Source organism: Salvelinus namaycush, chromosome 21, assembly GCF_016432855.1.
Source record: "Salvelinus namaycush isolate Seneca chromosome 21, SaNama_1.0, whole genome shotgun sequence".
NCBI lineage: Eukaryota > Metazoa > Chordata > Actinopteri > Salmoniformes > Salmonidae > Salvelinus > Salvelinus namaycush.
This window is the reverse complement of record NC_052327.1, coordinates 5,412,538-5,435,086: the sequence shown is the minus strand read 5'-3', so window position 1 is coordinate 5,435,086 and position 22,549 is coordinate 5,412,538. Positions and strand designations below refer to the sequence as shown.

The following is a 22,549-nucleotide window of genomic DNA, read 5'->3' as shown; positions in this document are numbered from 1 at the left end:
AGGACGCTCTCGGTACAGCGGTAGTTTTTGGACAGGACCCAGCTGTCTCAGAATAATCTCAGCTGTGCATAAGTGTTCTAAGCGTAGACTAGGCCTAGTTGACGTGTAATTTACAGTTAAATCTCAAAACCGTTGGCAGGACTTTCACTCGCCAAGACAAACATGGGAGAGGCAGAATGTAAACATGCTTCCTGCCTGATAAGAGGGCGAAACGCTTGCTACATGACCACTTACCTACCATTTCAGCCTGTCCGACATTCTGTCTTTGTGTGTTCGGACATAGAGCTTGCCATTACTGCTTAATTAGTCTCTTGTATATCTATTTATGGAATAGGTTGTGTTAGTTCTATGCATTATTTATAAGTGCCGCACATTGCCTTGTGAATATAATTCGGAGGTGGAGATTTTAAAATACATCAAGTATTTCAGAGAGTTTGCGACTTGCTAAATAAAATGTTGAACTTAAAAACAGAACAATAACAGTTGAATATTTCCACAGCGGTTTGTTCACATACTCCACGTGGATCACGATGACACAACTAGGAAACGACCAGGAAAGCCCACAACCTAAACATCCACTGTGCTAATGAGAGAATACAAAAACGTCTAAAATCACCTTCTCATTATAGGGTTTTTCTTATGTATAAAATGTAAACGTTTCCTGCAGGCAAACTGTGTTGCTGTGCTTTCTATAGCAGCCGGGGGTATCATTATAACCATCTGTCCCAGAACAACCTCCCAAACCACTACTCCCTTCAACCGACCCAAAAGTCTCAGACACACCCCCGCCTGAGGATCCTAGTTCAGTCTTCAGCGGGTTCCCTGCTTTATTTCAGAGGACACACCTGACCTGCAGTCAGTTCACTCATGTGGCAATGTGCTCCTCGGGAGAGAATAACTAAGCCAAATCAATAGGTTAGGTGAAGGTTTACTGATTTAGGTTTAATGATTTACATTTTGGTACAAATGACAATAGGTAAAACACTTTAGGCCTATATGAAACGCGGCAAAAGACCATAAAAAAAAAAAACTTGCGGCATATAAAAGATAATAAAATGCACTATGCACCTTTTGGGACGAGCCCCATTTCCAATTTCTGCCTGTGCTCAAACATGACTCACCCTCATAAAACATGCGTGCCACACTGAAACAAGAGTTTTGCTGCCATCAGCTTGGCCCAGAAACTAGCTCTGTTATGCAACACCACACTCCCACTAGTTTATACCAGGTAAACAGGTGTGTATGGCACAAAAACGACATTCTCACTACTGCTAGCTAACACACAGACTGATTGTAGCAGTGAGCTCAGCTTACCTTTCACCTTATCAGCACAGGATACCACATCCAGAAGCCTACGTCAGAACAGTCTGCCTTACCTTGGGAGAGAGAGAGAGAAGTTGAATTCTGAATCACATGCTCCTTATGAATCACAGGCAGAGGCTGCATGTCCCTCCCACAGACACACACCCTCCATATCACACAACCAACTCCTGAGCCCCACCCAGTTGTCCTGAAAGAGCAGAGACGGGAAGCATTTATGTCTCCCTGGGTAGATCAAGCTGCCCGTTTACCCTGTTAGTGATGAAAACCACAGTACAGATTAGAGGTCGACCGATTAATCCGAATGGCCGATTAATTAGGGCCGATTTCAAGTTTTCATATCAATCGGAAATCGGTATTTTTGGGGCCGATTTGCCGTTTATTATTTTTATAATTTTTTTACACCTTTATTTAATCTTTATTTAACTAGGCAAGTCAGTTAAGAACACATTCATATTTTCAATGACGGCCTAGGAACGAGGCAGAACGACAGATTTTTAACCTTGTCAGCTCGGGGGATCCAATCTTGCAACCTTACAGTTAACTAGTCCAATGCTCTAACACCTGATTACATTGCACTCCACGAGGAGCCTGCCTGTTACGTGAACGCAGTAAGCTAAGGTAAGTTGCTAGCTAGCATTAAACTTATCTTATAAAAAACAATCAATCAATGACTGTCATTGCTCCAATGTGTACTTAACCATAAACATCAATGCCTTTCTTAAAATCAATACACAAGTATATATTTTTAAACCTGCATATTTAGCTTAAAAACATCCAGGTTAGCAGGCAATATTAAACAGGTGAAATTGTGTCATTTCTCTTGTGTTCATTGCACGCAGAGTCAGGGTATATGCAACAGTCTGGCTCTTTGCAAACTAATTTGCCAGAATTTTACGTAATTATGACATAACATTGAAGGTTGCGCAATGAAACAGGAATATTTAGACTCACGGATGCCACCCGTTTGATAAAATACGGAACGGAATAAACGTTTTGTTTGAGGTGATAGTTTCTGGATTAGTCAAAGGTATATGGTTTAGAGAGAAATAGTCGACGCGTTATAATTCCTGTAATAACTTACGGCTGAACTTGAAAGGGGTTCCTTCGTTATTTTACCGTTCATGTCTTCCATAGAGAATGTCTTGATCTACTTCAAATAAGGTCTGTGTTTCGCGGAGGAGCAGACTGACAGGGGACCATGCAGACAAGCTCTGCTTTCTGCACTACAACCTAAAACTTCTTAACTGGGAATATTGAAGACCCATGAAAGCTGGTGGTTCGTTTTAACATATGTTCATGTTATTTGAGACTAAATTGATTTTATTTATGTATTATATTAAGTTAAAATAAGTGTTCATTGTTCATTCAGTATTGCTGCAATTGTCATTATTACAAAAACGTGTGTGTGTGTGTATGATATACAGTGGGGCAAAAAAGTATTTAGTCAGCCACCAATTGTGCAAATTCTCCCACTTAAAAAGATGAGAGGCCTGTAATTTTCATCATAGGTAAACTTCAACTATGACAGACAAAATGAGGGGGAAAAAATCCAAAAAATCATATTGTAGGATTTTTAATGAATTTATTTGCAAAATATGGTGGAAAATAAGTATTTGGTCAAAAACAAAAGTTTCTCAATACTTTGTTATATACCCTTTGTTGGCAATGACAGAGGTCAAACATTTTCTGTAAGTCTTCACAAGGTTTTCACACACTGTTGCTGGTATTTTGGCCCATTCCTCCATGCAGATCTCCTCTAGAGCAGTGATGTTTTGGGGCTGTTGCTGGGCAACACGGACTTTCAACTCCCTCCAAAGATTTTCTATTGGGTTGAGATCTGGAGACTGGCTAGGCCACTCCAGGACCTTGAAATGCTTCTTACGAAGCCACTCCTTCGTTGCCTGGGCGGTGTGTTTGGGATCATTGTTTCATCTTCAATGCCCTTGCTGATGGAAGGAGGTTTTCACTCAAAATCTCACGATACATGGCCCCATTCATTCTTTCCTTTACACGGATCAGTCGTCCTGGTCCCTTTGCAGAAAAACAGCCCCAAAGCATGATGTTTCCACCCCCATGCTTCACAGTAGGTATGGTGTTCTTTGGATGCAACTCAGCATTCTTTGTCCTCCAAACACGACGAGTTGAGTTTTTACCAAAAAGTTCTATTTTGGTTTCATCTGACCATATGACATTCTCCCAATCTTCTTCTGGATCATCCAAATGCTCTCTAGCAAACTTCAGACGGGCCTGGACATGTACTGGCTTAAGCAGGGGGACACGTCTGGCACTGCAGGATTTGAGTCCCTGGCGGGGTAGTGTGTTACTGATGGTAGGCTTTGTTACTTTGGTCCCAGCTCTCTGCAGGTCATTCACTAGGTCCCCCCGTGTGGTTCTGGGATTTTTGCTCACCGTTCTTGTGATCATTTTGTCCCCACGGGGTGAGATCTTGCGTGGAGCCCCAGATCGAGGGAGATTATCAGTGGTCTTGTATGTTTTCCATTTCCTAATAATTGCTCCCACAGTTGATTTCTTCAAACCAAGCTGCTTACCTATTGCAGATTCAGTCTTCCCAGCCTGGTGCAGGTCTACAATTTTGTTTCTGGTGTCCTTTGACAGCTCTTTGGTCTTGGCCATAGTGGAGTTTGGAGTGTGACTGTTTGAGGTTGTGGACAGGTGTCTTTTATACTGATAACAAGTTCAAACAGGTGCCATTAATACAGGTAACGAGTGGAGGACAGAGGAGCCTCTTAAAGAAGAAGTTACAGGTCTGTGAGAGCCAGAAATCTTGCTTGTTTGTAGGTGACCAAATACTTATTTTCCACCATAATTTGCAAATAAATTCATTAAAAATCCTACAATGTGATTTTCTGGATTTTTTTTTCTCATTTTGTCTGTCATAGTTGAAGTGTACCTATGATGAAAATTACAGGCCTCTCTCATCTTTTTAAGTGGGAGAACTTGCACAATTGGGGCAAAAAAAGTATTTAGTCAGCCACCACTGTGTATATACACTGCTCAAAAAAATAAAGGGAACACTTAAACAACACAATGTAACTCCAAGTCAATCACACTTCTGTGAAATCAAAAACTGTCCACTTAGGAAGCAACACTGATTGACAATAAATTTCACATGCTGTTGTGCAAATGGAATAGACAAAAGGTGGAAATTATAGGCAATTAGCAAGACACCCCCAATAAAGGAGTGATTCTGCAGGTGGTGACCACAGACCACTTCTCAGTTCCTATGCTTCCTGGCTGATGTTTTGGTCACTTTTGAATGCTGGCGGTGCTCTCACTCTAGTGGTAGCATGAGACGGAGTCTACAACCCACACAAGTGGCTCAGGTAGTGCAGCTCATCCAGGATGGCACATCAATGCGAGCTGTGGCAAGAAGGTTTGCTGTGTCTGTCAGCGTAGTGCCCAGAGTATGGAGGCGCTACCAGGAGACAGGCCAGTACATCAGGAGACGTGGAGGAGGCCGTAGGAGGGCAACAACCCAGCAGCAGGACCGCTACCTCCGCCTTTGAGCAGGAGGAGCACTGCCAGAGCCCTGCAAAATGACCTCCAGCAGGCCACAAATGTGCATGTGTCTGCTCAAACGGTCAGAAACAGACTCCATGAGGGTGGTATGAGGGCCCGACGTCCACAGGTGGGGGTTGTGCTTACAGCCCAACACCGTGCAGGACGTTTGGCATTTGCCAGAGAACACCAAGATTGGCAAATTCGCCACTGGCGCCCTGTGCTCTTCACAGATGAAAGCAGGTTCACACTGAGCACATGAGCACATGTGACAGAGTCTGGAGACGCCGTGGAGAACGTTCTGCTGCCTGCAACATCCTCCAGCATGACCGGTTTGGCGGTGGGTCAGTCATGGTGTGGGGTGGCATTTCTTTGTGGGGCCGCACAGCCCTCCATGTGCTCGCCAGAGGTAGCCTGACTGCCATTAGGTACCGAGATGAGATCCTCAGAGCCCTTGTGAGACCATATGCTGACACATGCACATTTGTGGCCTGCTGGAGGTCATTTTGCAGGGCTCTGGTAGTGCTCCTCCTTTTTTTTAAAAAATTGGCCGATTAATCGGTATCGGCTTTTTTTGTCCTCCAATAATTGGTATCGGTATCGGCGTTGAAAAATCATAATCGGTCGACCTCTAGTACAGATACAGCAAGTCTGATTTGACTGGTCCAAATGCCTCAGCAGCCTTTTATTCTGAATGAAGAAACCTTGAAATAGTCCACTGAAATAGGCTAGTCCATGTTTTGGCAGGAATACTTCAGGGGTTACCCAGTCAATAATTGTAAAGTGTTGGTCCCATGTTTCATGAGCTGAAATAAAAGGATTCTATAAAATGTTGCATACTGATCAATATTTCTGTCTATAATAAAGCATTGGGTATTGAGTAGAATGATACCCCATTTCATTGATCCCCAATCCTTAGGTAAAGCTGTACAATGCAATATGAATGTCAGTACACACAATAGGCTGACTGGGGAGGTGATTTCACACAGTCACAGTCCTGCGATAAGAGCTACAACGCTAATATTTGGGTAAACTCTTCACAGTTGTGTTCTGTGGGTGTCACCGAGTAGACTGGTAACCCATTTCATTGCTTCACATTCCAACCTTGTTTAACATTATCTAGTCTAAATATGGCATGATCCCACCAATTGTAACCTTCTGCATCACTTTCAACGAGGTCCTTTTATTTTGAAGGAAAACCGCAAATTTCACTATTGTGCCAAATCCTTATTGTGGCTAACTTCACAAAACAACCTGGTTCGGTAGAGCATCACTAGCTAGATGAAGCTAGCTGGCTGCTTATAACTTTAGCTTTGGTCAACAGGGTTATGTAGCTGGCTAGCTATTTATTTTCATGAACTGAAGTTCAATTTCAATAGGCGAACAACAAGTGGCTACCTAGCTAATACTTACTCACAAGGATTCCTAAATCATTGCTAAGAATAATGAAAATGACTGCAGTTTCTACTGGTCATTGTTTTCAGGCTGGTTGTATTGGTGCTAGCTAGGTACCAAGCTAAAGCTAGCTAGCTACCCCAGAAGTTGCGGTTGAACAAATAATGCTTTATTACCAACGCAGTATTGTAAACAAATCGTTCGTGGTCGGTGTTTGCAGACTTTTTTGTACAGCTTTGACAGTGCTACACGTGCTACTGCGCTTGGCTTACGCGTGCAAATTCAGAACACACAACATTCTATAATAAAACTGTGTTATTTGACGTGTCAAATTAAAAGTTTATTTAACGCGTCAAATAGTGTTATTTGACGTGTATCTTTTTAACACGCAAAGACACAAACGGCGTTCCATAGTATGTCATGAAGCTAATAGCAGTGACGCTATTACTGTGTAACTCCGGTAGGAGTACGTACGCTTTGAAATCGGTGTTAAACTAGGCATCAGGCCGATACCGATGTTGGCATTTTTAGCTAATTTCGTCAGATTCCGTTATGTTCACCGATATATTGTGCATCACTAAAAATTATACTAAAATATCCTTGACTAAACAAATAACTATTGTTATGTTTTTACATGGATATATTTACATTATTTCTTCATGCAATTCATGCTTTACAATTGTTTATGCAATATTTATCAAGCGTTGGTGGTTAAAAACTTTCTGGACTCCCCATCCCGGATCCGGGATATTTTCAGTGTTGCTAGGCTCAAGTCACTGTTTAGTTCGCAGCTGGATTTCCCTTTGTAGTCCGGGATAGTTTACAAGCCCTGCCACATCTGACGAGCATCCAAGCAGGCGTAGTAGGATTCAAACCTCGTCCTGTATTGACGCTTTGCCTGTTTGATGGCTCGGAGGTCACAGTGGGATTTCTATTTGTGTGTGTATTTTCCCCAATTTCATGGCATCCAATTGGTAGTTAGTCTTGTCTCATCGCTGCAACTCCCGTACGGACTCGGGAGTGGCGAAGGTCGAGGGCCGTGCATCCTCCGAAACACAACCCAACCAAGCCGCACTGCTTCTTGACATGATGTCTGCCTAACCCGGAAGCCAGCAGCACCAATGTGTCGGAGGAAACACCGTACACCTGACGACCGTGTCAGCGTACAATGTGCCCGGCCCGCCACAGGAGTCGCTAGTGCGCGATGGGGTAAGAACATCCCTGCAGGCCAAACCCTCCCCTAACCCAGACGACGCTGGGCCAATTGTACGCCGCCCCATGGGTCTCTCGGTTGCGGCCGGCTGCGACCGAGCCTGGACTCATACCCAGAATCTTTAGTGGCACAGCGCCACTAGGGAGGCCACAGTGGGATTTCTTACAAGCGTCTGGGTTAGTGTCCCGCACCTTGAAAGCGGCAGCTCTAGCCTTCAGCACAGTGTGGATGATACCTGTAATCCATGTTTTTTTTTCTCTCTACTTTTCTCTCTGATCCTATCAAGGATCTCTCTGTACTTTGCTCTGCTCATTTTTCCCCACAGCATGATGCTGCCACCACCATGCTTCACCGTAGGGATGGTGCCAAGTTACGCTTGGCGTTCAAGCCAAAGAGTTCAATCTTGGTTTCATCAGACCAGAGAATCTTGTTTATCATGGTCTGAGAGTCTTTAGGTGCCTTTTGGCAAACTCCAAGCGGGCTGTCATGTGCCTTTTACTGAGGAGTGGCTTCCGTCTGGCCACTCTACCATAAAGGGCTGATTGGTGGAGTGCTTCAGGCCCTCTCAAAATTAGTTGAATTAAAATAACTTGTCCTTCATCAGTGAAATACCACAAGGTCAATGTTTGTTTATAATCCTTTTCAAAATTATAAGCCTTTTCAAAACTACTGATTAAAGGTCAACTCCCTTTTTAGAACCAACTTCACTGGTTTTAAAAATGACCTATGTGGCATCGATAAGAGACCGAAAACTATAATCTAGTTGTTCGGGACGACTGGCTACAGAGTGAGATCACACAATGTGAGTAAGACCTTAAAGTAAGACTTAAAGTAAGACCTTAAAACAGGTAAACATTCACAAGGCCCCGGATTCAGACGGATTACCAGGACCTATACTCAGAGCATGCACTGACCAGCTGGAAAGTGTTTTCCATGTTATTTGCAACCTCTCCCTGACCCAGAACATCCAAGGTAACCGGTCTAAATGACTATCGCCCCGTAGCGCTCACATGTGTAGCTATGAAGCGCTTTTAAAGGCTGGTCATGGCTCACAACACCATCATCCCAGAACTGTGGACCCACTCCAAATCGCATAACAACCCAACAGATCCACAGACGACGCACTCTCTATTGCACTCCACACTTCCCTTTCATCGACTACAGCTCAGCAATCAACACAATAGTACCCTCCAAGCTCATCACTAAGCTCAGGATCCTGAGACTTAACAACTCCCTCTTCAACTGGATACTGGACTTTGACACACCGCCTCTAGGTGGTGAGGGTAGGCAACAACACATCTGCCCCGCAACACGGGGGCCTGTTAGTCCCCTCCTGTACTCCCTGTTCACACACACGACTGAGTGACCGCGCATGACTCCAACACCATCATTAAGTTTGCTGACAACGGTGGTAGGCCTGCTCAGCGTCTCTCTCACACACACATATATAGAGAGAAAGACTACTAAATAATTAACCAAACAGCTACCCGGACTGAGCTGTTGCAGTGACCATATTACCGCTGGTCACGAGTCATGAAGGCAGTCATATTTCATGTGACCGTTTAGGCTTCTCCAAGCTCTGATGCTGCTGATGGTCATTAGCAGCCTACTTGCTTATATTTACAATAGGGGTGTAGCCTACCTGGCTGGAATGAAAATGAACCATGGGAAAAAGCATCCTCCATTAGCTATTTAAGTGCAGAGATTACATGTATTTTATTCCCCCAGCCCGTTTCTAGACCGGTGCATGATAAATGGATCCCTTCTAAATCAAAAACAAACTTCACACATATATTATTTAGCATATGTAAAGACAATATTAACTAAAGAATAGTGTGATGGGTGAAAATATTAGCCCCATCACTTGTAAATTATACATTATCACTTGTGAATGGTGCCCAGCATAAGGCAAGAAACAATGCCTTTTTCAAAATCAGTCGCACACCTCACTAAAGTGGCCAAATAACTTCTTAAAATTAAGCACATTAATCTGCTTTTACAAGGGGTGTGAAGCCTAACTGGCATACATACGCAGCGCGTGAGTTTCAAGTTTGGGGGAAGATCCTTTACCATAAAAATGCACCTTTATAATAAAAGCATGACATGTATAATCACATTTGCGATCACTTTTGATGTTGGTGTTTTCACACTAATGGAAAGTTTGCACTTATAGCCTACTGCGAATGTTGCGCTTATAATGTGAAGGTGGCCTCATACTTTATACACGTTTGAAGCTAAACGTTCTGATCTGTTGCGTCAGCCTCATCGCGTAAAAAAAGTTGTAAGTTGTTGTATTAACTGTCCCAGACTATACTCAGAATATTATTTTTTTTGCACAGAATAGGTCAACTTTTGTACTATTGGGGATAGTAGATTGACATAGTCAAGTGCTTTTGCTGTTCGTTAGGCCTACTCATCTCGTTGGCTGACGAAAAGTAAATGTGGACAGTTCTTCCAATAACTTTAATATGCACCTCGGAATTGGATCATTTTTCTCACGTGTTGCCAAAACTCAACAGCGCGGGCCACTAGGCAAAATATGTGCTTTGATTTAAACTAAACACAGGTACGCTACAGTTTGTTAAGACCATCTGCTCAAATTCGCTCTCTGTGTACATAATTCAAAATGCTGTATAAATTTAAGAACATCTAAATGCATATTCCCATGAAACTGATTGAGATCAAATAGTCGGCATGCAAATGCTGCATGGACGTTTCACCACTGACAGTAAGTCATTTGAAGGGAGGGTGACCAAACATTTGTACGTTAAAGATAAAGAAACACATTCACAAAAAGTGATTCGGATATTCAGCTCTGAGGAAAAGGGATGGGGGGGGGGGGTTACCTTGGGATACGCAGCCTCTGCCCTTTATTTAACTATGGTAAGAGAACATATGTGAGCGAGCAAACACACCGTTTGACTGAGTTCCTAATAGACCTCCTCTCACCTCACATGCAGTAGTTATGAAGAGATCGCTGCTAGGTAACCACACACCGACTGCTGCAGTGAGCGCTCAAGGCAAGTCGTGAACATGCGCTCATTGGCTTTGTGGCCACCAGTCTATGACTATCTTAGCTCTCTATATAAAGAGATGAATGAAGAGAGCACGTGACAGGCACTAATACCCAGACCCTCTTCTAACCCATACATTAGCGGTCGCGGCTCGCTCATCTCCTATACTTCAGCCCTCTTAACTTTATTGAGAGTTCCAATGCGGTTCCTGAGTCGTTTTGGCAAGGCCTCCTTCACATTTGTCTTTGACCCCCCCCTTAACATAAACCCAATCGCAAAATCACAGTTTGCCGCATAATGTCACAGCCAGGTTTGCAAAATCCTTTAAAAACATAGAGGGAGGCTTTCCAATCAGGCCCGGCGTACTTATGCTATAGGCATACAAGGGCTACAGATTTCCCGGAGGTCATAAAAATCAAGGATTCCCCATTCATCAGGAAAAAGCACAGCTTAAGCGTGGAGGAAACAGAGGAGAGAAAAAGACGGAGCACGGAGCTCTAACTCAACTAAAAGCGTACACCTCTAATTCAAGTTTCCATGCAATTCCAAACACTGCTGAAGCCCAAGCACGCAGCTGCAATGCAGTGCAGCTCTATTCTGCCCAGGGAAAAAGTAGGCCACAGCATCTACCAGTGCTGAGCTGGAGTTGAGACACAAATACACACCAAGCATAGGAAATGGGCTTCAAATTTAATGATACTTCTACGTCTTTGCATAGGCTACAACGAGGTGTCTGAAAAAGGCTTTAGAAACGTTTACTAAACAACTGAGCAATTAAAACCAAGAGAAAAAAAAGTTTGCCCACAATAGCCACAGACTGGGTTGAAAGTGAATCCCACTAATAACTGATTAGCCAGGTGCAACGAACAAGCTGAACATAGTTTGATAAGAAATGAACCCCACTTTATTAAGACAAGCTGTAATAAATGTATTAGGCATAGATAAATTGGAATACATCTGTAACAGTAGGCCTACAGATGTTTTACATTCACAAACTGTAGGTATTGAGTAGAATTGAGTAGAATTAGCATGGTAAACTAGTAAATAGCCTACTTTATCTCAGTTGTATGGAATGCATTGTTTCCAATAGGTATTTTTTGGTAAAACGACTGAGGTTACTTCTGGTGAATACATTTTTTTTAAAGGACATCCTACTCCAAAATACACTACCAGAAAAAAGTTTTAGAATAAATACTCATTCAAGGTTCTTTATTTTTACTATTTTCTAAATTGTAGAATAATAAAAGGACATCCTACTCCAAAATACACTACCAGTAAAACATTTTAGAATAAATACTCATTCAAGGGTTTCTTTATTTTTACTATTTTCTAAATTGTAGAATAATAGTGAAGACATCAAAACTAAGAAATAACACATATGGAATTATGTAGTAACCCAAAAAGTGTTAAACAAATCAAAATATATTTTAGATTGTTCAAAGTAGCCACCCGTTGCCTTGATGACAGCTTTGCACACTAGGCACTCTCTCAACCAGCTTCACCTGGAATGCTTATCCAACAGTCTTGAAGGAGTTCACACATATGCTGAGCACTTGTTTGCTGCTTTTCCTCCACTCTGTGGTCCAACTCATCCCAAACCATCTCAACTTGGTTGAGGTCGGGTGATTGTGGAGGCCAGGTCATCTGATGCAGCACTCCCGATTTTGGTCAAATTGCCCTTAAATTGCTTGGAGGTGTGTTGGGTCAACGTCCTATTGAAAAACAAATGATAGTCCCACTAAACGCAAACCAGATGGGATGGTGTATCGCTGCAGAATTCTGTGGTAGCCATGCTGGTTAAGTGTGCCTTGAACTCTAAATGAAACACAGACAGTGTCACCAGCAAAGCACCCACACACCATAACACCACCTCCTCCATGATTTAAGGTGGGAAATACACATGCGGAGATCATCCGTTCACCCACACCGCGTATCACAAAGACATCTCCAATTTGGACTCCAGACCAAAGGACAGATTTCCACCAGTCTAATGTCCATTGCTTGTGTTTCATGGCGCAAGCATGTCTCTTCTTCTTATTGGTGTCCTTTGTGGTTTCGTTGCGGCAATTTGACAATGAAGGCCTGATTCACGCAGTCTCCTCTGAACAGTTGATGTTGAGATGTGTCTGTTCCTTGAACACTGTGAAGCATTTATTTGGGCTGCAATTTCTGAGGCTGGTAACTCTAGTGAACTTATCCTCTGCAGCAGAGGTAACTCTGGGTCTTCCTTTCCAGTGGCGGCCCTCATGAGAGCCAGTTTCATCCTAGTGCTTGATGGTTTTTGCGGCTGCACTTGAAGAAACTTTCAAAGTTCTTTAAATGTTACAGGACCTTCAAGTGATGATAAACTGTCATTTCTCTTTACTTATTTGAGCTGTTCTTGCCATAATATGGACTTGGTCTTTTACCAAATAGGGCTATTTTCTGTATACCACCCCTACCCTTGTCACAACACAACTGATTGGCTCAAATGAATTAAGAAGGAAAGAAATTCCACTAATTAACTTTTAACAAGGCACACCTGTTAATTGAAATGCAATCTTAAATGTACAATATATTTTTGATTTAACACTATTTAAGATTCTTCAAAGTAGCTACCTTTTGCCTTGACAGCTTTGCACACTCTTGGCAGTCTCTCAACCAGCTTCACCTGCTTTTCCAACAGTCTTGAATGACTTCCCGCATATGCTGAGCACTTGCTGGCTGCTGAACCAACTTTTGACTGGTACTGTACATTACATTTGTCATTTAGCAGATGCTCTTATGCAGAGTGAATTACAGGAGCAAAAAGGGTTAAGTGCCTTGCTCAAGGGTACAGCTAGTCTGTTCACCTAGTCTGCTCGGGGATTCGAACCAGCGACCTCTCAGTTACTTGCCCAATGCTCTTAACCACTATGCTACCTGTATCGCTTCAAATGAAAAAAGTATTACATTAACAGGTTCTGTATTTCAGGAATTCATTTTGGAAGTTCCCCAAATCCACTGTTTAATGATTGAACCATTTTAACCATTTATTTTTGCCATAGGCTCCCATGCATTTGAAATGAGAGCTTGTCTTGGCGACAGACTCAAGCTTGGTTAGCAACAGTTGCCATCCTCCAGAAAGCTGTAGTTGGTTAGTCAGCAAGTCAATCAAATGCCCACAATTCTAGGGCGGGACATGACAATTGACATCAACTGTGCGTGTGATCTTTTGCCCATATTGATGATTTGAGCCTGCATCTATGATTTAAGAGATCACCTTGTGGTATTACAGTGGTCATTGGTTCAATTGGTCCATCATGGTGAACTGTGTCTGCAGTTCAGATCAAAAATAATAGAAAATATTAGATCGATGACATAACGTGTAAGTATGTTCACATCCTCCACCCGTCTATAATGGCTGTAGTCAGGTGATTGGGGCCTTCCCAGTGGACCAGTCACATGCTGAAACCAGAGGTCTCCCTAATACGAGCCAAAGTGCAAGCAGGTGTCACAAGTTCCCCTTTAGGTAATCTGACCCACCACTGATTGGCACTTTCCGCTGTTCCTGTTCTGTGTGACACCTCTGATACCCACACACCCTCTCTACATAAGGTTGCACGTGAGACCAAAACGTCGGTACTTTTTCGAGACTACAACATGAAAAATGATTCAGCACTAGAATTGTTACTTTTGGTTTGTCTATCAAATGTGTCTCACGTCTGGAAATGAACTAAATGTATTGAACTTAAACTTGGGCAAATTAATGGTCCATCATAAGACATGAACAGAATGCATCAGTGATTCCCTGCAACTTTCTGAAAAGGCAATGGCATGGGAAAGCCACCGTCTGAGTGTGTCCACCGTTAGCGATGCTAATTATAACCGTATTCGGATGAACGGAAAGGCTTTTCCAAAAACTGTCTCAATTAAAAAGTTAACTACAAAGTAGCCTATGCCTACCGCACCTTCAGAATCATGAGCGTTTGCATCAATCCAGTGGTCATTGGCTTTAAAAAAAAGTCCATCACATCTACAGTTGAAGTCGGAAGTTTACATACACCTTAGTCAAATACATTTAAACTCAGTTTTTCACAATTCCTGACATTTAATCCTAATAAAAATTCCCTGTTTTAGGTCAGATAGGATCAACACTTTATTTTAAAAATGTGAAATGTCAGAATAATAGTAGAGAGAAGGATTTATTTCAGATTTTATTTCTTTCATCACATTCCCAGTGGGTCAGAAGTTTACATGCGCTCAATTAGTATTTGGTAGCATTGCCTTTAAATTGTTTAGCTTGGGTCAAACGTCGTTTCGGGTAGCCTTCCACAAGCTTCCCACAATAAGTTGGGTGAATTTTGGCCCCATTCCTCCTGACAGAGCTGGTGTAACTGAGTCAGGCCTCCTTGCTCACACACTTTTTCAGTTCTGACCACAAATTTTCTATGGGATTGAGGTCAGGGCTTTGTGATGGCCACTCCAATACATTGACTTTGTTGTCCTTAAGCCATTTTGCCACAACTTTGGAAGTATGCTTGGGGTCATTGTCCATTTGAAAGACCCATTTGCGACCAAGCTTTAACTTCCTGACTGATGTCTTGAGATGTTGCTTCAATATATCCACATAATTTTCCTGCCTCATGATGCCATCTATTTTGTGAAGTGCACCAGTCCCCCCTGCAGCAAAGCACCCCCACAACATGATGCTGCCACCCCCGTGCTTCACGGTTGGGATGGTGTTCTTGGGCTTGCAAGCATCCCCCTTTTAATGACTCCAGCCTAAGTATATGTAAACGTCCGACTTCAACTGTACGCTACAGAAACACTGCTCACCAAAACAGTGCGTCTGCACTTGAATTAAACAGCTACACTCAAATACACATTTCTTAGATTTTTCTCAGACCTCCAAAGTGGTTCCTTGATGTGGTTTAAGCATTGCTCTGGATTTAGAATGTTTTTCTATTTCGTAAAAATTGCGATAATTTATTAAAAACAACATCCCAGTCTGTCTCGTCGCTTTCTTTTTCTGCCCTGTTATTGTTTTGGTACCAAGTGTCACTATACTAAACCTGGTATCGATGTCCAAATGCTGGTATTGTGAGACAACACTTCTCTCTACTATTCAGAAAAGAATACAAATAGGATATCTTCAGATTGCTCAATGTGGAAAAACAGTGGACAAACCATGACAGAATTGGCCTAAAACCGCAACTCTTTCATAATCGCTTTCATAATATTCCATGACACTTCCCACCAATGCTCAAAATCTGTAAAATGGTGAAAGTGTGTCAAATGACGACAACGACCCATTTCTCTCCACATATATCCGCTCAAACACAAACTGGCTAAACCGCGAAAACAAGAGATTAGTACAGCATACAACATGGTGCCAAGAGAGAGAACAGGGAACGCATGGTCTGGAGAAATGACATGGTCACTAAAAGGACAGGGCTACATGCACTGGATGAGGTGCTCGAATAGAGCCAAATATTGCAGTGAACCAGGTACTGGCATTTCAGCTAAACATTCTCACATGATTTAAATGAATGAATATTTATCTAACCTATTGTAAAAACAAAACGTGTCTATCTTTGTAAAGTTGAAAGCCATTGAGGGTTAAATCCAGCTGAAATGCCAAGCTTCTGAGGGTTGAGTGAAAAGGTCGGGAGATATCGATTTCAGAAACACCACAGGGAGAAAGCTATTCTCCTCCACCCCTTTCATCTCCTCATATAAAAAGCACCACAATACAAGTCATAATACCCATAAAACCTAGCAGTCTAACAGGGAAATGGTTCCAATCATTTTACACTATTCATTTTTCACCTTTGGGGATTTATAGAAACACTTGTTTCGTGTACACTCACCCTGGCGTGCCATTTTGATAACCGTGTAACTCTCTCGAGGACAAGGTCAATTATCAATATATTCGCCTGTATTTACCCACAAAATACTGATGAAACGAGGCCAAGGTAAGCATCTCTGGATTAACTAATGTTAGCAAAATGTAGTAATTAACAAATTGGCTACATTTATTTAAAATGGACAATTCTGTGAACTGTCTTGGGCAAGTTTTAAAATTGACACTATAGCTGTTAGCAAAGGTGCCAGCTAGAGATGACGTGCAGGTGCTTGCAGGGATTTGTAGTTTTGCATGTCTACTTTGATGCTAAGTAGAATTTTCAAAATCAGATTAAATAATCTATATCCATAGCTGGATTTCTTATAAGCTTCCGGGTTAGAGTCCCGATCCATGAATGCGGCAGCTCTAGCCTTTAGCTCAGTGAGGGTGTTGCCTGTAATTCACGGCTTCTGGTGGGATATGTACGTACGGTCACTGCGTCATCGATGCACTTATTAATGAAGCCGGTGACTGATGTGGTAAACTCCTCAATGTCATGGGATGAATCCCAGAACATATTCCAGTCTGTGATAGCAAAACAGCCATGTAGCTTAGCATCTGCTTCATAGGACCATTTCTGTTTTGAGCAGGTCACTGGTACTTCCTGTTTGAGATTTAGCTTGTTAGCAAATCAGGAGGATATAGTTATGGTCAGATTTGCGAGGGAGAGCTTTGTATGCGTTCTACGGGAGAACCAACGAGAGCATACTGTCGGGCTGCATCATAGCCTGGTACGGCAACTACACCCCCGCAGACCGCAAGGCTCTTCAAAGGGAGATGCATGCAGCCGAACACCCCATTGGGTGAACATTGCCTGCCTTACAGGACATCTACAACACCAAGTGTCGCAGGAAGGACAAGAAGATCATCAGGGACCCCCTGCCACCCAAGCCATGCCCTGTTCTCCCCGCTTCAATCACTCAGACTCGGGCAGTACAGGAGCATCATGGCAAAAACTGAGACTGGCCAGCAGCTTCTACCCGCAGACCACTAGGCTGCTGAATAGCCACCACTAATCAAATCAAAGTGTATTTGTCACAATACAACAGGTGAAGACCTTACAGTCAAATGCTAACTAACAAGCCCTTATTAACACATTTTTCTTAACTGCATTGTTGGTTAAGAAAGAATTTACTCAAACTGCAGTAAAAAAATCTAGAAAAAATTTAAATAACTAATAATAAAGAGCAACAATAAAATAACAGTAGCGAGGCTATATACATGGGGTACCGGTACAGGGTCAATGTGCGGGGGCACCGGTTAGTCAAGGTAATTTAGGTAATATGTAGATGTAAGTAGAGGTAAAGTGACTATGCATGGATAATAAACAGAGGCAGGAAGCTTGGCCCCAGTGATGTACTGGGAAGTACACCCCAGTCTGAGGTCCTGATCACTCTGGAGCAGGTTTTCATCAAGGATCTCTCTACTTTGCTCTATTCATCTTTCCTTCGATCTCGACTAGTATCCCAGTCCCTGCCGCTGAAAAACATCCCCACACCATGACGCTGCCACCACGTTTCACAATAGGGATGGTGCCAGGTTTCCTCCAGATGTGATGCTTGGCGTTCAGGCAAAAGAGTTCAAACCTAGTTTCATCAGACCAGAGAATCTTGTTTCTCATAGTCTGAGAGGCTTTAGGTGCCTTTTGGCAAACTCCAAGCGGGCTGTCATGTGCCTTTTACTGAGGAGTGACTTTTACTTCCATCTGACCACTCTACCATAAAGGCCTAATTGGCGGAATGCTGCAGAGATGGTTGTCCTTCTGGAAGGTTCTCTCATCTCCACAGAGGAACTCTATAGCTCTGTCAGAGTAACCATCGGGTTCTTGGTCACCTCCCTGACTAAGGCCCTTCTCAGTTTGGCCAGGGGGACAGCTCTAGGAAGAGTCTCGGTGGTTCCAAACTTCTTCCATTTAAGAACAATGGAGGCAACTGTGTTCTTGGGAGACCTTCAATGCTGGAGGACTGTTTTGGTACCCTTCCCCAGATATGTGACCCGACACAATCCTGTCGCGGAGCTCTACGGACAATTCCTTTGACCTCATGGCTTGGTTTTTGCTCTGACGTGCACTGTCAACTGTGGGACCTTATATAAACAGGTGTGTGCCTTTCCAAATTATGTCCAATCAATTTAATTTACCACAGGTGGACTCCAATCAAGTTGTAGAAACATCTCAAGGATGATCAATGGAAACAGGACGCACCTGAACTCAATTTCGAGTCCCAAAGCAAAGGGTCTGAATACTTATGTTTCAAGGACAAAATTACATGTATTTAATTACATGCATTTTTTGTTGTCGTGGGGACAGTAACATTAGTTCTCTCATTATAAATGGCACAACCCCTGTAGCCAGCTACCATTTATTTTGACTTGAATCCCCATGTAGCTAATTTAGTTAGCTAGCTAGTATCTTCAATATACAGTTAGCTGCAAACATAACGGAAACGCCTGAGGAAATAAGGGGGGAAAAGTATATTTTAAAACAGGTGTGGATCCTACGTTTATTAAGCAATTAACCAATCCATCATGCTTTGTCATTTTGTTATGTATAAAAATGCTGGGCATGCCATATTTTGGCTACCATAGTTCTGCCCCCATAGGATGACAATGCCCCCGTCCACAGGTCACTCACTGACTGGTTTGATGAGCATGAACGACGTTAACCATTTGCCATGGCCGTCTCGGTCACCTGATCTCAACCCAATTGAACACTTGTGAAGATTCTGGAACAAGAGCTGAGACAGCGTTTTCTTAACACAATCACAACAACAAATCACCAATAATTAAGGAATGTATCGGATACCTCCAATGGAGATTCAGACACTTGTATAATCTATTCCAAGGTGTCTTGAAGCTGTTCTGGCCCTACTCCCTATTAAAACACTTTTATGTTGGTGTTTCCTTTATTTTGGCAGCTACCTGTAAATCTGGTGTTAACGATGTTAGCTAGCTACATTAGCGTAGCTAAGATGTTAGCTAGTTTAACGTTAACTACCTAGCTAACGTTACATGTTGAAACTATTTCAGCACCCTTTGAAGTGCCGTGGACCTTAAAGATATATAGCTACTCCCTTATAAATGTGGCGTAACCTTAGCTTGATAAGCTAGCAAATGTAACAGCTAGCTACTGGGAGAAAAACGACATGTGCCGCAAATGTTGATTTTTCTGAAAAGAACAGCTACAAACATCGTAAACAAACGAGCCATACCTGTTACGCCACCGATCACGCAATTCGAGTTCTCACACTTGGCATTCAAAGTCGGATACCGGTACACCAGCACGACTTCTCATCGCATTTTCCTGTATGTTGATATGACTGCAATGGCAGAGAGAGGTGGTTGATGGGTTAGTTCAGTTCACTTCAACGTTTGCTTCGTTACGTGACGGTTTGTACTAAACGACAAGTTTCCCAAAAAGGTGCGCATCGTTCTTCAACAACCTTTGAGGTATGTTACTTAGCTCCGGTTTGGTGGCTGTGGCCTGATCATCAATATGGGTGTGACCGGTTCAGTTCGATTTCATTTTTGCTACGTTGTGGAACGATGTGCCGAACTACACGTTTCTCCAAAACGTTCTTATTGTATGTTCTTGAACATACTGTTATTTTATTATTTACTTAACTAAGCCAGTCAGTTAAGAACAATACCGTTTCCGTTGAGTTAAAAGTTGCACACTGTTTTGTCGTCCTGAACGCAACCCTGTTCAGTTCAACGTTTGCTACGTTGCGTGACGGCATGCATTGAACGATACGTCACCTTTATGGAGGACCAAACCTGCCATTATTTGAAATAAATAAATACACACATAAATAGATTAATTAATAAATATATCCATGCATTATTAAATAAATGGAAAATAGGAAATACAAGAATACTGACTAAAATTGATAAATGTTCTCTAAATATCTGTATGTATATCGTTATCTACAGTACCAGTCAAAAGTTTGAACACACCTACTCATTCAAGGCTTTTTCTTTATTTTTTATATTTTCTAGATTGTAGAATAATAGTAAAGACATCAAAATGATGAAATAACACATATGGAATCATGTAGTAACCAAAAAAGTGTTACACAAATCAAAATGTATTTTTGATTCTTCAAAGTAGCCACCCTTCGACTTGATTACATACATCTTTGCACACTCTTGGCATTCTCTCAGCCAGCTTCATGAGGTAGTCACCTGGAATGCATTTCAATTAACAGGTGTGCCGCCTTAAAAGTTCATTTGTGGAATTTCTTTCCTTCTTAATTAAGGATCCGCCCCTTTTTTCAATTTTCGCCTAAAATGACATACCCAAATCTAACTGCCTGTACCTCAGGACCTGAAGCAAGGAATTGCATATCCTTCATACCATTTGAAAGGAACAACTTTGAAGATTGTGGAAATGTAAAATGATTGTAGAAGAATACAACACAATAGATATGGTAAAAGATAACGTACCATCATCTTTGAAATGCAAGAGCAAGGCCACAATGTATTATTCCAGCCCAGGTGCAATTTAGATTTGCCACTAGATGGCAGCAGTGTATGTGCAAAATTTTAGACTGATCCAATGAACTATTGCATTTCTGTTAAAATGTTTGTATCAAGACTGCCCAAATTGGTTGCCTAAATGGTTTATTTATTTAATAATGTATTTATTTATTTATTTAAATTTTACCCCCTTTTCTCCCCAATTTTCGTGGTATCCAATCGCTAGTAATTACTATCTTGTCTCTTCGCTACAACTCCCGTACGGGCTCGGGAGAGACGAAGGTCGAAAGCCATGCGTCCTCCGAAGCACAACCCAACCAAGTCGCACTGCTTCTTAACACAGCGCGCCTCCAACCCGGAAGCCAGCCGCACCAATGTGTCGGAGGAAACACCGTGCACCTGGCCCCCTTGGTTAGCGCGCACTGCGCCCGGCCCGCCACAGGAGTCGCTGGAGCGCGATGAGACAAGGATATCCCTACCGGCCAAACCCTCCCTAACCCGGACGACGCTAGGCCAATTGTGCGTCGCCCCACGGAACTCCCGGTCGCGGCCGGCTGCGACAGGGCCTGGGCGCGAACCCAGAGACTCTGGTGGCACAGCTAGCGTTGCGATGCAGTGCCCTAGACCACTGCGCCACCCGGGAGGCCCCTAATTGGTTTATTAATACATTTTCAAGTTCTTAACTGTGCACGCTCCTCAAACAATAGCATGTTCTTCTTACACTGTAATAGCTACTGTAAATTGGACAGTGCAGTTAACTTCTTATAGCTGCAGGGGCAGTATTGAGTAGCTTGGATGAAAGGTGCCCAGAGTAAACGGCCTGCTCCTCAGTCCCAGTTACTAATATATGCATTAGTATTGGATAGAAAACACTCTGAAGTTTCTAAAACTGTTTGAATTATGTCTGTGAGTATAACAGAACTCATATGGCAGGCAAAAACCTGAGAAAAAATCCAAACAGGAAGTGGAAATTCTGAGGCTTGTCGAGTTTCAACCAAGATCCCATTGAAATCACAGCGAGATATGAATGAGTATTCACTTCCTACGGCTTCCACTAGATGTCAACAGTCTGTAGAACTTTGTCTGATGACTCCACTGTGAAGGGGAGCCAAATGAGAGTAGAATGAGTCACCACTGCCATGAGGTGAACATTCTTTGACCATGCGCATTCACATGAGGAGGACCTCCGTTCCATCGCTCATCTGAAGTCAATGTAATTCTCCGGTTGGAACGTTATTCAAGATATATATTAACAACATTCTAAAGATTGATTCAATACATCATTTGACATGTTTCTACTGACTGTTACGGAACTTTTGGACATTTCGTCAGGTCACGAACGCGCTTTGTGACTTTGGAATTGTTTACCAAACGCGCTAACCAAAGTAGCTAATTGGACATAAATAACGGACATTATCGAAAAAATCAAGCATTTATTGTGGACCTGGGATTCCTGGGAGTGCATTCTGATGAAGATCATCAAAGGTAAGGGAATATTTATCATGTAATTTCTGGTTTCTGTTGACTCCAACATGGCGGCTAATTTGACTATTGTTCTGAGCTCCGTCTCAGATTATTGCATGGTTTGCTTTTTCCGTAAAGTTTTTTTGAAATCTGACACAGCGGTTGCATTAAGGAGAGGTATAATGTGATTTTCTGGATTTTTGTTTTAGATTCCGTCTCTCACAATTGAAGTGTACCTATGATAAAAATTACAGACCTCTACATGCTTTGTAAGTAGGA

The 22,549-nt window shown here is 42.4% G+C and overlaps 1 protein-coding gene across 3 annotated transcripts in view; it reads right to left on the bottom strand.

The window, feature by feature from the left end:
• osbpl5 (oxysterol binding protein-like 5) overlaps positions 1-19,727 on the bottom strand; it is a 104,407-nt gene extending 84,680 nt beyond the window's left edge. For 2 of the 3 annotated variants that reach the window (XM_039017071.1, XM_039017070.1), the window contains exons 1-2: positions 19,540-19,727; positions 1,315-1,376 (exon numbers count right to left, since the gene is read on the bottom strand). The gene's annotated coding sequence lies outside the window, so the exon portion shown is untranslated. The remainder of the gene's footprint in view (positions 1-1,314; positions 1,377-19,539) is intronic. The other variant, XM_039017072.1, reaches the window with a different exon arrangement.
• Positions 19,728-22,549: the final 2,822 nt, after the last annotated feature.